Below are 15762 nucleotides of genomic sequence, written 5' to 3'. Positions count from 1 at the left end.
AATTGCATCTAGCAGCTCAGTCCACCACTCACCCCTGCTTTTTGAAGCGCATAGAGAAGCTACGTCTGAGACAATGTAGTGACAAAATTCGGCTAAATATGGCTCATTCTACGGTTTTAAAACCAATACAGCTCATTTTGTAAGGTCTTAACTGATAATATAATTATGTAGATTATATTGCATTAGTGTCAAGAGATCCTTCTAAAAGCCCAACAAATATATGAAAATGAAATGAATCATATCATAATCTCATGATACACAGCCTGTCTTAGCTTTATTTGAACTTCTACAGAGTGTTTTACATGGAACGCAACCGCTAGTGTTTAGTTCATTTTTAATAGGAGACGTAAGGAAAGCCGCAAAATGGGGGCGGTTACAGAAGTGAAGGGAATTTGGTCCACACACCTTCCTCATGAGTCCCCTTCTGCGGACACGGCTCTTCACAGCAGGTGGTGTTAAAGATAAACATATTTGCACTAAATGCTGCACAAAACGCTTCCACTACACTAGAAAAGCCGTAGCCGTGCCGCTAAAGAAGTTTCCAACCGTCAGGTCGCTGTCCTGTAGTTCGAGTGAAAACTACAAAAACTTGCTTTACGGCAGACCTACAATCCAATCAGAGCCAGCTATGCTGCAGTAGGCTAAATTATTTACGACAGTGGTAATGGACAATTCCGCTTCCAACCTGTAGGGGGAGCAAAGAGCAAAAACTCTTTAGTATTGCTTTAAGAGCTGCGACTATTATGAAATTCTTTCTATAAAATATTTCTAAAGGCTTCAGAGAGCATTAATAGACGGGTGGATTTGTATTCACCTACAAGTTATAGTTGATATTTTATGAATCTGTGTGCTGGTGTGTGTTTTAGGGGTTGTATGGTATCATGAAAGCTGACCTTTCCACAGCAGAGCTCAACCAGTGGCTTCTTTGTCTTTCTCTCCAGCCGTGAACCTTTGACTCACATCAAAACAATCCTCAAAATGGCCGCTGGAATACGATTCCCAATTTGTCACAAACGGATATTTATTCTGAGATGTTTTTCTACTTGTCTGTGCTGGCTTCAAATTGAACGGAGATTAAATTTAGAGGCCGATGTTATTCAAGGTGGGGCGTCTCTTGGAGATGACGTAAAAGTCTGGAATTAGCAGTTGTCTCCAGAGGTCTATTTAGGCGGTTACTCAACATAATAGGTCGCAGTACATCTCTTTCCACCTTCATGAACAACACTATTTTCTTCGGCCAGTCCCAATGTACATAACATCGTCTCAGAGGCACAGCTGCGTAACCTGTGTTGTTTGTTCTTATGTAATGCATCTGATCCCTGAGGAGATCTGTCTGTGGAGGACTGGTGAACTCTGGAGAGGGTTTGGGAGGACGTCTCACTCAGCACTTATGGCTTTGAGAAATGCTGATTGAAATCTTTTTGGCATTGCGGTGCCGTTGTTGCAAAAGTTTAAAATAAGCATTGACATATTTACAACCAACACTCCAGAATAACGTGCTAATTGCACAGATGTTATGAAATATTGGAGGCTTGAACGCTGAATTGAAGATCCTCCCTTGCTGAGAACATGCAGGATCCATAAGTTTGTAAAGGACTTAATTTCAGTGTTGGGCAACTAAATAAGACATGTACCAAATGATGTACCTAAAATTGTACTTATAACACATTATGTACCTAAAAAATTTAGGCCTACCTATAACTAGGGCCAAACAACAAGCACACATACATAGCCTTGCGCATTTGTGAGAGGCATTGACAAGTAGGGGAGAACCGGGGCAAAAGTAACGCGGGATGAAAGTAACAAAGCAATTTTCTCCGAGCCCTAATAACATTTGCATCCCAAACTACGACAGCATCTTTAACACACAACCCCTGACAGACCTGACAAATACTGCATTATTTACTCACCGTTTTCCAGCGTGTAGATCCAGAAAGGTGTTTTCAACCATGTTAAGTAATTCCCCAAAGCGCTCATTTTGTTCTTATAGCGCATTGTGTTTCTATTTTCATGTGTTATAGTACTGATCAATCTACATGTTATTTAGTGCTCTAACACATCCTGAACTGAGTGTTTCAAAATAAAAGTAAATCTAGTTTAAATGTGAAGAGATCCTGCCGGGACAAATGTAACACTAGTTACTTTTTTCCCTCTGCTAATAGTGCTGTATATGTTGAAAATTGATATTATTCTAATTTTATTTCATTTAATTTTTATAGTGTTCAAACTGTTGAATTTTTTTTATTCTCAACAATTTAAGTTTGTGTTGGTTGCTTTTGAAACATTTGATAAAACTGAAATTTAAAATGAAAATGTAATTTCATTATTTTTTTTAGATAAATTACTAAATATGTTTGCAGTTACATATTAACAAAGTCATAGTCATGTATATTTAATAAAAACAAGTATAACATAAAAATCTATCTTGTTTTGTTACTTTCGTCCCTACAAGTTTCGTCCCTGTTTAAAGTGAAATTATACTGAAGTCGTTTTACATTTTTACAAAATTCCACCTGGTATTGATAGAGCACAATTGTGAGTTATTGACCACAGAAAAAAATATATCTCTGTCTAAAACATTATCTTTTAAAATTAAGTTTTTCATAAAAATGGTACTTTCGCCCCTGCTCTCTCCTACACAAACCTTGCGCGTGCTGTGATTGTTTTTAATGATAGAGAGCACGAACCATTTGATATTTGATATGAAATAAAACTTACCGCTCAGTTAAGCAGATATTTCTTGTCTCTTTCATCTATTTCAGGCAGGGCCGTTTTTTTGGCAATGTGGGCAAAGGGCGCAATCTATATGAGGGCGCACGAGTGCCCTAAAAAATTACCTCAGAACAAAACCCGCCACTTTTATAGACTACCGTTAGTGCTGAGAGTCATACACAAGTTGTGTGTATCAAAAGAGGCACGGGGGAGCGGGGCGGGGGATCAACTTGCGACTAGGGATAGACTGATCCCAGGCCAGAGGCCACACAACACAAACTGCGTTTGCTTCCAAATAAATTGTATTTTTCATTCCCAAAATTAACATAGACCAATATACCTACAAACATGTAATTAATTGGATTATGTGAAAAAAAATCTGTCATCTAAGTGACCACTTCACGTGACTCCGGTTGATTGACGGGCGAACGGAAGGTGGGTTATGCTTAGTTTATAGGATGTTAACGTTAATAAAATGAGTATTATGGTCATTTTAGATTGCCTAAGTGTATCTAACTTACAAATTGAATCTTAATTTTAAATTCAGGGGCACTTCTGAAATATTTTGGAGCTAGAGCACCCACTGGCCAAAACAAGGAGTCAGACATAGTTGTGGAGTCTGGTGAGCCATCTACCTCTGCAGCCACACGTTCCTTGAGGATTTTGCGTGTGTGTGCGCATGAATGGGTGTTTATATTGTATTTCATTTATTAGTGGTGCTTGCATTTATGCAAAGTCAGAGGTCCCCAACCTTTTTTAAACTGCGGACCGGTTACACCTTTGAAAAAAATTCGCGAACCGGGCGGGTGTTTGGTAGTTGCTGAGTTGCTGTTCAAACAAAGTGCTGAAAATCCTCCTTTGAGAAATTTATAACGTTTTAAACGCAAAGAAAACATCAAAGAAACATGCGTTAGGAACATTAATAACGGCTTTATTTTAATAGACGTGTAAAACCTGGCGGATTACTTTCATTGTTTAACGAGTTTGCCTGCCCATTTAGTCTTAATAATTAACGGTAAACGAACTTCGAAGGCAGCTCGAACCTATAGGTCGGACTCGAGTCCCAAGTTCAAGAAACAGAATAGAAGAAAAAATGAGCAGGGAAGGAGTAGATGAGGAGGAGGGATGCCAGACAGCAAACACAGAACGTTACCCTAACGTTAGTTTTTGATACCATAAAATTACGTTCCCATAACGTTGCATGGTGGTTATTTTTAAAATAACCTAAAAATAACTTATACAGAAATTTCTTTAATGGTTATTTTTTTGGAACGATAAAATAACGTTCCATTAACGTTGCAGGGTGGTTATTTTTAAAATAACCAAAAAATTACTTATACAGAACGTTCTTTAATGGTTATTTTTTGGTTATTTTTTTGGAACCATAAAATAACGTTCCCATAAAGTTGCAGGATGGTTATTTTATAAAATAACCTAAAATAACTTCTACAGAACGTTCTTTAATTATTCATAACAATGTACCTATAACACATTATGTACCTAAAAATGTACCTATAACACATTATATAGCGAAAAATGCAACACATTATGTACCTATAACACATTATGTACCTAATGGCGCTTTTCCATTGCATAGTACCCCACGGTTAAGTTTAGTTTGGGTCGGGTCAGCTCACCTCACTTTGGCGTGGTTAGCTCTTCCATCGAGTTTAGTATCACTTCGCAGTGGGAGGGATTATAGGCGTGTCATTATATTTACGCTTCCTACTGCTGTGACATCATACAAGTGAGAGTGTTGTACATTTCCATACATTTATTATCTCTCAGTCCGCCACAAAATTAAAATTGGCCACCACAAATAGATGTTTGCACATCGCGTTTATCACTAACGTTACCTCTATCTCACATGACCGTTTCTGTTCAAACACCGCGGCGTCAGTCGACGACGCTCTGCTGAGCCTCATTGAAGTTGCATAAGCATATAATGCTGACATGCTTGTCGCGAATGTTCCGCCACAAACTGCAAGTTTGGAAAAAACTGTTATGGTGTCCCTGGGTCTTAACCTGTGGATGTTTGTTTGTGAGTTTGGGAACTTATAGCAGAGCACAGATGACAAAATTTTTCCTCCAGACAGCGCAAGCTAACCTAGCACAGGTAAAGCTAATCTACATTATAGCGATGAGGCTGCAGTGCTGATTCTCTGAGACCAATCAGTGACCTACAGTGTTATCGGGTCACGTTTGGTATCAGCTCGGGTTGCTTGGAACCCCAACTGCGGTGGTACGAAAAAAAGTATCGGGTTCTGCACCCAATGGAAATGCTCCCAAAAGTAAGCTGACTCGACCCAAACTAAACCAAACCAAACCGTGGGGTACTATTCAACGGAAAAGCGCTATAAGAATGTACATATAACACATCACATTATGTACCTATAACACAGTATGTACCAAAGAATGTACCTATAACACATTATATATCTAAATGTACCTATAACACATTGTGTACCTACAATGTACCTATAACACCTTATGTACCTAAAAATGCACCTATAAGGGGCCAGTCACACCAATAGCGTTTATGGCAGTTGCAGGCGCCTTTTTTGAATGATATTCTATGGGCAGGGCGCGTTTGCGCGCTGTTTATGCGCGCCGAGCGCCTTGCGGTTTTTTGCCGCCTGCCGCGGACGCGTTTTTGAAGGAGCGCTGAGAGCGGAGAAGCGCCCGACGTCATTCGTGTCTTTCCATTGTCCAATCGAATGAGGGGAGAGGCGGGCCTTACGTTGTGGCGAGGGAAGTTTACAGTTGCTTTGAAGAACCGGACTCCACTCGCTCACTCTCTCCTGCGTGTTTGTGCACCTCTCATCCTCAAACAAGGTCAGAGCAAGCGTCCTCTTTTTAAAGTTTCTGCTGATATGACAGTTAACAGCAAAAGAGCGCTCACGCTTCAATATTTGATTGACAAGACAGCTGACTCGGTGGTTGCTTAGCAATATGAAAAGCCGCGTCGCACTGCTCTTTTTTTAAAAAAGGCAGTGCGTCGCGCCTTGCGTTTGCAAGCGTTTAAAGCGCTTTTGGTGTGACTGAAGCCTAACACATTATTTACCTATAAATTTACATATAACACATCACATTATGTACCTACAACACATTATATAGCGAAAAATGCAACACATTATGTACCTAAGAATGTACGTATAACACATCACATTATGTACCTATAACACATTATGTACCCAAGAATGTACCTATAACACATTATGTACCTAAAAATGCACCTATAACACATTGTGTACCTAAAAATGCACCTATAACACATTATTTACCTATAAATTTACATATAACACATCACATTATGTACCTATAATGCATTATATAGCGAAAAATGCAACACATTATGTACCTAAGAATGTACGTATAACACATCACATTATGTACCTATAACACATTATGTACCCAAGAATGTACCTATAACACATTATGTACCTAAAAATGCACCTATAACACATTGTGTACCTAAAAATGCACCTATAACACATTATTTACCTATAAATTTACATATAACACATCACATTATGTACCTATAATGCATTATATAGCGAAAAATGCAACACATTATGTACCTAAGAATGTACATAAAACACATCACATTATGTACCTATAACAGATTATGTACCCAAGAATGTACCTATAACACATTGTGTACCTAAAATGTACCTATAACACATACCTAAAAAATGCACCTAACACATTATGTAGAATGCTCCTTTAACACATTATGTAGAAATCTACATATAACAAATTATGTACATATAACACATTATGTAGCTATAAGACAACACACTACATTTGTAACTAAAATAGTTTGAATGTTTTATTTTGAAATAGCTTACAGCAAATTCCGGAAATTGCATAAGGTGTAAGTCTTCACCACTAACATTGATGGCATTTACATACTTTACATTACTTATTCTAATTTAAGAATCAGCCTATTGTTTGTGATACAACATAAGAGTCATCTGATCTCGCAAACATGGAGCTAGACTGTAAAGAGTGAAACACTGTACAGTATATAAGGTCAGGGTGGAAGGAACTCAGGTTGTGATTTTAAATAATCGAAGAGGTCACTGATGGCATGGGCAGTGCATGAACAATAATATCATTAAGCTCTGGGTAATTTTAGGAATGTTTTGACAAACTCCCACATCCCTGTGAAACATTTTTATATCAACAATCTTCAGACTTACATCTAGAAATGGGATTTAAACATGCTTTCAAGATTAATAACAGTTGTTCAGTTTCATTAGTGCATTTATACATTTGATATAAGGTTATAATGTTCTTTATTTAACAAACTACTATCCTTAAAAGACCTATTAGTATATATTTGCCATTATTTATTTCTTTAAAGTTCTTATTTAATCACCTTTAGGTCAATGTTAATTGATGATCTGCTAGCCTAATGAGTTCCCTTAGGAACAAGAATGCTGACACATCGATTTTTCTGCAGAAAGTCTGGATTAAAGGGTTATCCGTGTGCTAATAAATCACAATTCCTAATTCAAATGCCTTATTTTATGACATCTTATTCATTATGTATGTTTTTCTTAATTTTTTGTTTTTTCATGCTAACCTAGATTACTTTTTATCACGTTTCATCAAAAGCAAAATCTTGGACGGTGACATAAGTCTTGCTCTCGCAGGCATTGTATTTTTCTGTCATAACGTTGTATTGTAACAAGCCTCTTGATAACTCGTGATGTATTATATTTGCCTAGCTTGCATCTATTTTCACTATCCAACAGGGAATGTGAACAGTACACAAGGCTGTTTGTAATATGCAGTCACCATATTCATTAATGATGTTATTATCATTCCCTATTACTTTCATACGAGACTATACAGTGCCATTTACAGTGTTGTCTTCTTTTTTTACAGTGTAACTTAAATGTGAAATGTTTTATCACTATTTCTTTTTACAACACTATAAAAACATTTTATTAAAGTGCAAGTAGTCATGTATGTTTTATTTCTTTAATATTAGTTTATGTTATGTATTTTTATATTCCTTTTTGACAACATGTGTGTTACAAAACCTGTATCTTTATTTGTGTGCAATAATTGTATACATTTACCGGTGCCCACTGCCCATACAAAAACTGACTTTTAGTAATAAATCTCCCCTTAGAAATATGAACTAGCCTACAGTAAAAAGTCTGACAACATAACCCTACACCTTATCTCTTCCTCTAGCGATGATGGGTACAGTGGTGCCACTCAACTAACTCGACATGGAAACTGTTGCTAGTTTAGCCATCACTAGTGTATTTATGATGTACAGCATGTTGATTTACCAGCACTGTAGCCCACATCCATTGTGCCCGCGGGAGATTCACTGTTGTTTCCACGGCAACAAGCAGACCCTTGCCCTTCCCAGGGCTCCTGACATTCATTTGGACCGTACCACCTCACACTGTAAACAGGGGTTCATAAAACGAGTGTCATGTCAAAACGTTTCACTAAACTAAACCGACATATTAATGACAGCGTTGTAACGTGTTGAATGCGTATATGTGATTAAAATAAAGGAAAATATACGTTAAAGATGCATTTAAAAATAAGTACATAACCTCCACCCCGGCCCTGTCACATGACTTGGTCCCTCCTCCCACGAGCTGTCAGAGCAGCTTGTTGCACGACCAGCTTCTTCGTAAACTAACTTGAGTTGGGTGTAAAATCTAAACCAGTCGCCTGGCCAGTGGACCGACGAGAATGTTCGCTTCGCTTAGAAAACAAACGTCAACTCCTCTGACCTAACGCGTCGTTCGCGGCGGATTTTCATCGGGAATTTGCGCGATTTGGTCAAGAAGCAGCAGCGGGTCACGTTTACCAGGTAAGCTGCAGGAACACTAGGCATTTAGCCTTTCAAAAAGCTGACCAGGCTTTGCCCGGTTTAAAATGTCCGTGTCATTGCACGCGGAGAGCGCGTTAAGAAATCGTCGCTCTGTGATGTCGACATGGCTTCAGTAAACCGAGCGAGATCGAAAGAAGTGCGCGACAACTTTCCACGTTTGCACGGAATGCCCGCGATCCGGGCCGCCCTATAAATCACCGTTAACGTGACAGAGGATGGTGAAGTTGACGCAGCGTTCGTGTTTAACTAGCTGAAATAAGCTAACGTATGAGGTTTGGTTGTTTGTTTTTGAGTGTTTAAGTTGAAGATGATTGCCTGTTTTTTTCCGCGTCATGTCTTCTTGAAGAGAATTTATCTGCGTGCTTCTGTCAGAAACTAGCGGCGGTGCGATTTCTGTCAAGTTCAAGTTGAGTAGGAGTTTATATTTTGACGGAAAAACATGTGTACATGTAAACGGTGTGGGTGAGTTAGATACTATATTCGCTCAAAATCGTACTTAAGTCTGTTTTAGTTTAAGTTAGTGACGCCTTTTCCTCGCGTCATCCGACCGTGAGGAGAATTTAACGGAATAAATCACGTCAGTGTATGAATCTCGCGCGATTAGTCAGTGTAATCTTTCCTGTCAAATATATGAGTTTGTGCCTGAGTATGCAGTCTGGGGAAGCTTTTTAATGTAAGGTAAAGGTTGACATAAGTTACATATTGTGCGGTTTAAAACGCGCAGTTTGTAGTTTAGGTTTAGACGCGTGGTTAGAATAAATCCCGTCACTTCATACATCGCATCTGGTAAACGCAGTAATGTCTTCATAATACGTAAACATTTACATTCAAGATTCGGGTCACATGCCGTTCCCCAAACTAGTCCGGTCACGAAACCGCTCCCAAATCCCGCGCCACACCCTATGCGCGCGCCTAGCGCGTGAGACCCATAACAACCAGTGCATTAAAGAGATAGTTCACCCAAAAATGAAAATTCTGTCATCATTTACTCACTCTCATGTTGTTACAAACCTGTATAGATTTATTTGTTCTGATGACCACAAAATAAGATATTAAGGAATGTTTGTAACCAAACATCATGAGCCCCATTCACTTCCATAGTATTCTTTTATCCTACTATGGAAGTCAGTGGGGTTCATGATCGGTTTGGTTACAAACATTCCTCAAAATAGCTCTCTTTGTGGTCATCTGAACAAATAAATGTATACAGGTTTGTAACAACATGGGGGGGGGTAAATTATGTCAGAATTTTATTTTGTGTTGAACTATCCCTTTAAAACACTGTTATTATCACCACCGTCTCCAACGGACGTGTGATACCGTCTACCCAGGATGCGATCGACACCAGATGTCCATAACGCTTCACGTGGCAGTCTACGCATCTAATCATGGTGGATCTAGTTGTAGATGGGATGTGACCCAAAAGTGCTGCTTTGTAGCGTTAGCACGATATGCTGATGGTATCAGATACCATGGGACTTTGATAAGCATATTCGAGTTAGCTTAAAGAAGAATCTGAAAATGATCTGATAATAATTATGGTTTTACTACAGTAACCATAGTTTAACTGTATAATTTGTGGTAACCATAAAAGTATGATTTAACTAGCCACAGTTTATTTGTAGTTAAACTATGTAAATGGTATTCAATCTCTCAAAAAACTTCAGTACACTTTTACTATAATAAGACCATAGTTAATAACCCTAAAGGGTGAGTTACTTGAGAAACTGCTGAGAGAGATGTGATATATGCTAAGATGCTTTTCTTAATCTCAATAAGCATAATGCAGGTATGACCCGAATCGGAATCTAATTCCATGATCTCATTTTAATTTGCCCTCGCAGCAGGTATTGCACTTTGTTGTTAAGTGATTTAAGTGTTAGTTTTGTATTAAATTATGGGCATTTTACTTGGGGGTGTAAATCGGACATGTCATTGCGATACTATACAATGTTGATTCTATTCACCAGCAATATGATATTTGCCGATGCATTGGTCATTTCTACAATGCAATTACGATTTTTTTTTTAAATACTTTAATATTACTTGACTAGTCAAGCAGTTACATTTTTGATAACTTACGAATGCAATTAAAATATATAACATGAACGTTTAATTAAAAAAGGCACAATCATTTATAACAACAAACTAAGAAAAAAATCACACATTTAAATATAGAAAAAAAAATTATAAGCTTGTCACAAAATCAAGCTTATGATGGAACAAGTCAAAGTCTTTAGTGTTTCAGCTGGTGCTGACAAAGGTTTTCTGCCAATCTGTTTTTCCAATCCATTTTTTAAAAATACAAAATATTTCCAAACCCACGATTTGCGTTAAATAGCAATCACAGCGTCGTCTTCCTCTTTTGCTGTGTTTTCGCTGCTACAACCACTTTCTTGCTGCATTGCATTAACTTGCTGACACTAGCACACAAAAATAAATGAAATTGCGCGCTTTTGTGGAAATGCGTAGATGGGCGTTACGTCAAGGTATGAGGGCACAGAGAGTGTCAAAATAAAGGTACCTCATATCAGTATTTTATATGTGGCATCAGTGCATTGTATCGTTAAAAATTTTATCGATCCATGTCTAATTTTACTGCAGTAATATCTTACAGAACCGTCGTTTTAAATAGTTTTTGCTTGTCAGTGTCATAGAGTTTATATCCAGCAGTTGTCATTGGATCAGTCCTGTCTCATGCAAAAACGTTTTCTTATTCAAGTATCCAATTCTGAATCTTACGCTAACCAATCAGGAATAAGTTGCATAATGTGTCTTTCAATTTCCATTTATTTACATTAATTCGTTTAGCAGAGGCTTTTATCCTTATTCACCCAAAAGCACTTAAAAGGGGGAAAATACAAATACAAGTGATTCATTGTAAAGAGGCATTACATGGTGCACTGTTGCAAATCGTAATAATAGTTTGACCAAGGATGCACGCAGAAATCTTTATTTTATCGAGTCACTTTTAACATAAGGTTATCTTGATGGATCTGCATGCTGCTGAGAATCGATTACAGTCTGAAACAGAAAACTTGGAGGTGGTTTACATTTCTGTAGAACATTAACAATATAACACATTCGATAAAGTAATCATTAACCTGTGCTCCACAAGAACTTATAATTGATGTTTGTAATATAATAGCTCTGTTAGTCAGAGCAAATAAACACAGAAAAACAAGAACCTGGAAATAAATTATGACTTGACGTCTCGGCCAATAAATTTTTTGATGTCTAAAATGATGAGTCAGATTCCACGCATTATGTCGAAGGTTAAATCATTTATCTTAGACAGCAAGGGATGCCGAACCCCAGTGGGGCCGGTGACTTGAAAATATGTGTTCGGAGTGTCGTGTGTGTTGCTCGTCACGTCAAAATATGTGTTAGTTGGGTTATGTGAATCTATGTGCATCATGTGTCTTGTCAAAATACGTGCCTGCTGCAGATGCGTCGAAAGGGTTTATGATCAGAGAAATGCTCACGTTCACAAAATTCTCACAAGACATTAACTTAACACTAAACTCTGATTACACATGAGATTAAGCGAGTATCTGGCAAACGCCAGTGTCTCTTTTATCATAAACCCCTTTGAAGTGCCTGCAGCAGGCATGTATTTTGAAACGACACGTGAAGTTTACATGACACGCCGAACACATATTTTCACTAGTGCTGTGTTCAAAATATCGATACGACGATACATCGTCATGGACGCCTGACGATGCACGCATCGATACAGCACCTTCCGTATCGATTCGGATGTACTTTTGAAAGTAACGTGAAGAATTGCTGTTGATCCGTGATCCATATGGAAAGGATGCATGTGTCACACGGAGTACGTAGAGTTAAAGGTGGCGGGGTATACTTTCACTTTGCGTGTCTGTCTCGCTGGCGCACGTGTCTGCATAGTGAGCCGCGTACTTGCGCTCTCTCTCTCTCGCGCACGCATTAACGTCAAGGAGTTCAGTATGAAAGCGCAGATATCTGAGCCTATACTACTGCAAAGGGGTTTATTAGCCATGCTCTTAAAAACAGAACTAACGCATTTGAGAAGAAACACGACAAAGATTTGCATGTGAAAAGTGTATGTCTAGAGAAGAGATACAGAGCTACTTCAAACTATAACTGTCACATTAATAATCTGATTTCTATTAAATAGTATAAAAAAGTCTGACTGCATGTTTATAGATATATTCATTGATGTAGAATAATGAGAGGAGGAGTTAGGCACCATCTTTGTAAAACTGCTTTAAAAAAAAACATAAGTTAAGTACTAACTCTGGGATTTTAAATATTTCTAATAGCTAATAAATGAATGGCAAAAACACAACTGTTACAACACTGCTTATTCAATGTACAATAAACAAATAATAATAAAAAAAATTATAATAATAATGTTACTAAATTCTGAACAAAAATGTAATTCAAAATAGTCTTGTATCGTGATGCGCATCGTATCGGGACCCTTGTATCGGGATACGTATCGTATCGGGGAATTGTTGGCGATACACAGCCCTAATTTTCACAAGACGAGCCACACACATGACGGGCTAAATACATGTTGTGACGAGCTTTGCATCGTGCGCCCTGACGACCCCTAAATTAATTTCATATTAAAACATCTTACGTTATTTTCCTCAACAAGTTGCAAATAATACATAAAAGTTGAATGCGCATGCACTAAAATGCATGTTTAGCTTTGTTCATTTTCTAAGCCAGAGGCCAATTTTTTCAAAGCATGCAGTATATGACCTCATTTTATATGTTAAATCATCTCAATGTTCGCAATTTCTTTTAAGTAAACCAAATTAACCAAATTGATAGTTGACAATCGGTTTACCAGGGTTACTTGGCAGTGGCATTAGTGAGTGAGTGTCTCACTCCATTGACGTCTAAGCAGCGCATTGTTTTAACATCATTTGCCGTAGGTTTTGTAAAAGCACTTTGGCTGTCACATAATTGCAGTGCGGCTGCAGGATCGAGAGCCCCTGAAAGCAGGAGGCTACAGCTGTTGTATTGATTTCCATAGAAACATCGTGAAGCGGGTCTGACTCATCACTTCTTCCCCACTGCATCATCCCTCACGTGACGCCAAGAGGCTTCCTGTCACGAAGGTAGGGGAGGAGATGTGTCCTTGTTGCCCTACGGTAACGATGCTCATTGTCATAGCGATGGGTTGCCAGGGGATGCAGAGACCTTGGAAGGAGGCAGAGATGCTGGGTTCGATGGAGGTGTTAGACTTAATAATTCAGTCGCTGTGTGATTATACAAACACTGCCTTGAGGGCGAATGTATTGCTTTCTGTTTATAAGGCAGTTTATGTGTAATTGAGTACAGTTAATAATAAAAAATAACAAAACTGCATTTAAGAGAGAATCAAGAATTAAGATGTGACGTCTGAAGCTGCTATTTGTAATATTTATTCAAAGCTTACGCATCTGGCACCATAATGCAATGTCATTATCATATTGAATATTTTTGTGATTTATTTGTTAGTGTCTTTTACCGAACACAAATTTTATATATTTTCCTAATACAAAGCCTTTTTGTGAAAAGAAAAACCAGTATGTGGTTCAGGGAGACTTTAAATTCTCTGTTGCTATGCTGTAAAATCGGGGAAATACCTTTTTAAGATCAGCGTTTAGAAATGTGTGAGGAGGCGGTCGTCTGAAGCTCTGAGGTCAGCCTGCCAGTTGAGGGAAACTCGTCCAACAACAGAGCCTTAGACAGGGAATGCGGAATGCTATTGGCTGGATCACGGATGGGCGGCCCGTAGCCGGAGGCAGTCTGGCAGGAGGAGGGGGGTGGGAATGGCTGGAAATGTTTCAGCCAGATAGTTCAGCAGCAGGACGTGCTGGTGCTTTCTGCACTGTATCCCCGTCTCGGCATGGGCCTTCAGCTCACGACTGCACACGGGCAATGACAGAGATTCACGAGGCTGTTATATCTGGAGAGAGGGTGAAGTGAATGAGTCCGATCGTCGCACCAGGTGCCTCTTTGCGTAAACTAAGAAAGGAAACGCGGAGAAAGCTCCGTTATTCCGACAAGGTGGGAGGACTCTTTCCCTTTTAATTTCGTTTTTTCCAGCATAAGGAATTGTGCTGCAATACGCTGCATGCAGGCAGGGGTGTGTGTGTGTGTGTGTGTGTGTGAGAAGGGGGGTTAGGACGAGGTGTGGAGTTGTGTTAGTAAGTTGTCCTATTCCTGTCTTTGTCCCATGTGTATCCCATTTCCCATGCCTTTCCGGTTTGTTTTCAGTATTGTAGTTTTGATTTTAGTAATGCTTTCCATATTCTGTAGTTGCAGTGACTAATTGGTTTGCATTCGGCCACAAACCAAATGCATGCTTGTGTGAAGGTTTGAAGTTTGCAAAACATTTTTATCGCAGTTGAAATCAATCCAAAGTTTTCTGCTTTAGTGCTGGGCAAGCACGTCTGTAAAATAGTCTAATCTGTGATTAGCAAGTGGATTTTATTTCAACGTTATGAGCTTCATACGCTAGCTCAAATCTCACTAGTCATGCAGTACAGACTTTAGAGAGCAGGACTTGCGCCGTGGCAGGAAAAGGCCGCATTTGTGTCGAACAGTTGGCAAATGTTTTAGGAGGAAGAACGTGTTTTTTTTATAGTCAGACTGACTCTGCCCTTCCCGTTTAAAAAAAAAAAAAACTCATGAAAACAGTCCAGACAGCCACTGACTCTATATTTGCCGTGAGAAGAGCAGCAGTCTTCTAAATCGATCTGAAATGCGTTGAGACATACATGGAAAGGTAATTAGGTCTCACCTTTTAACGCTTAACAGCTGCTAGGCATTTCTCGTGAACAAATTACCCTTTATTATGAGCTGATTTTAGTGGGGCTGTCGTATTGCGCACTTAAGAAGAGAAGTCTGACTTCGTGCCAACATTTTCCTAGCGTACTGTCAACATTTATGTTATGTCAAATGTATGTTTATTTTAGACAGAAGGGAATATTTGAACATAGGTTGTGATTTTATAAAGAGCAGAGAAATATGTCTACCTCCTAAACCTTTATTTTAAAGTAAGTTAGGGTATGGCACTCTCTCTCTCTTTTTTTTTTTTTTAAGTAAAACCTGCGTTTATCATGCAATGGCTTCTAGAAAGACGGTGCATACGTCTGTCTGTTGCCAAGTAGATCAGATTAGTGCCTAAATGATCT

The 15762-nt window shown here is 38.6% G+C and overlaps 1 protein-coding gene across 12 annotated transcripts in view; it reads left to right on the top strand.

Annotated features, from left to right (window-relative positions):
- The first annotated feature begins 8326 nt into the window (after positions 1-8326).
- mbnl2 (muscleblind-like splicing regulator 2) overlaps positions 8327-15762 on the top strand; it is a 78555-nt gene continuing 71119 nt past the window's right edge. For 2 of the 12 annotated variants that reach the window (XR_010527679.2, XM_065254129.2), the window contains exon 1: positions 8329-8563. The gene's annotated coding sequence lies outside the window, so the exon portion shown is untranslated. Of the gene's footprint in view, positions 8564-8696; positions 8857-14152; positions 14633-15243; positions 15354-15762 lie in introns of those variants that run through there. The other 10 variants (XR_010527680.2, XM_065254131.2, XR_010527674.2 and 7 more) reach the window with 9 other exon arrangements.

The sequence above is a fragment of the Paramisgurnus dabryanus genome, chromosome 4 (assembly GCF_030506205.2).
Source record: "Paramisgurnus dabryanus chromosome 4, PD_genome_1.1, whole genome shotgun sequence".
Classification (NCBI taxonomy): Eukaryota; Metazoa; Chordata; class Actinopteri; order Cypriniformes; family Cobitidae; genus Paramisgurnus; species Paramisgurnus dabryanus.
Note: the sequence above shows the minus strand (reverse complement) of the source record. Positions and strands in the feature narration are given on the sequence as shown.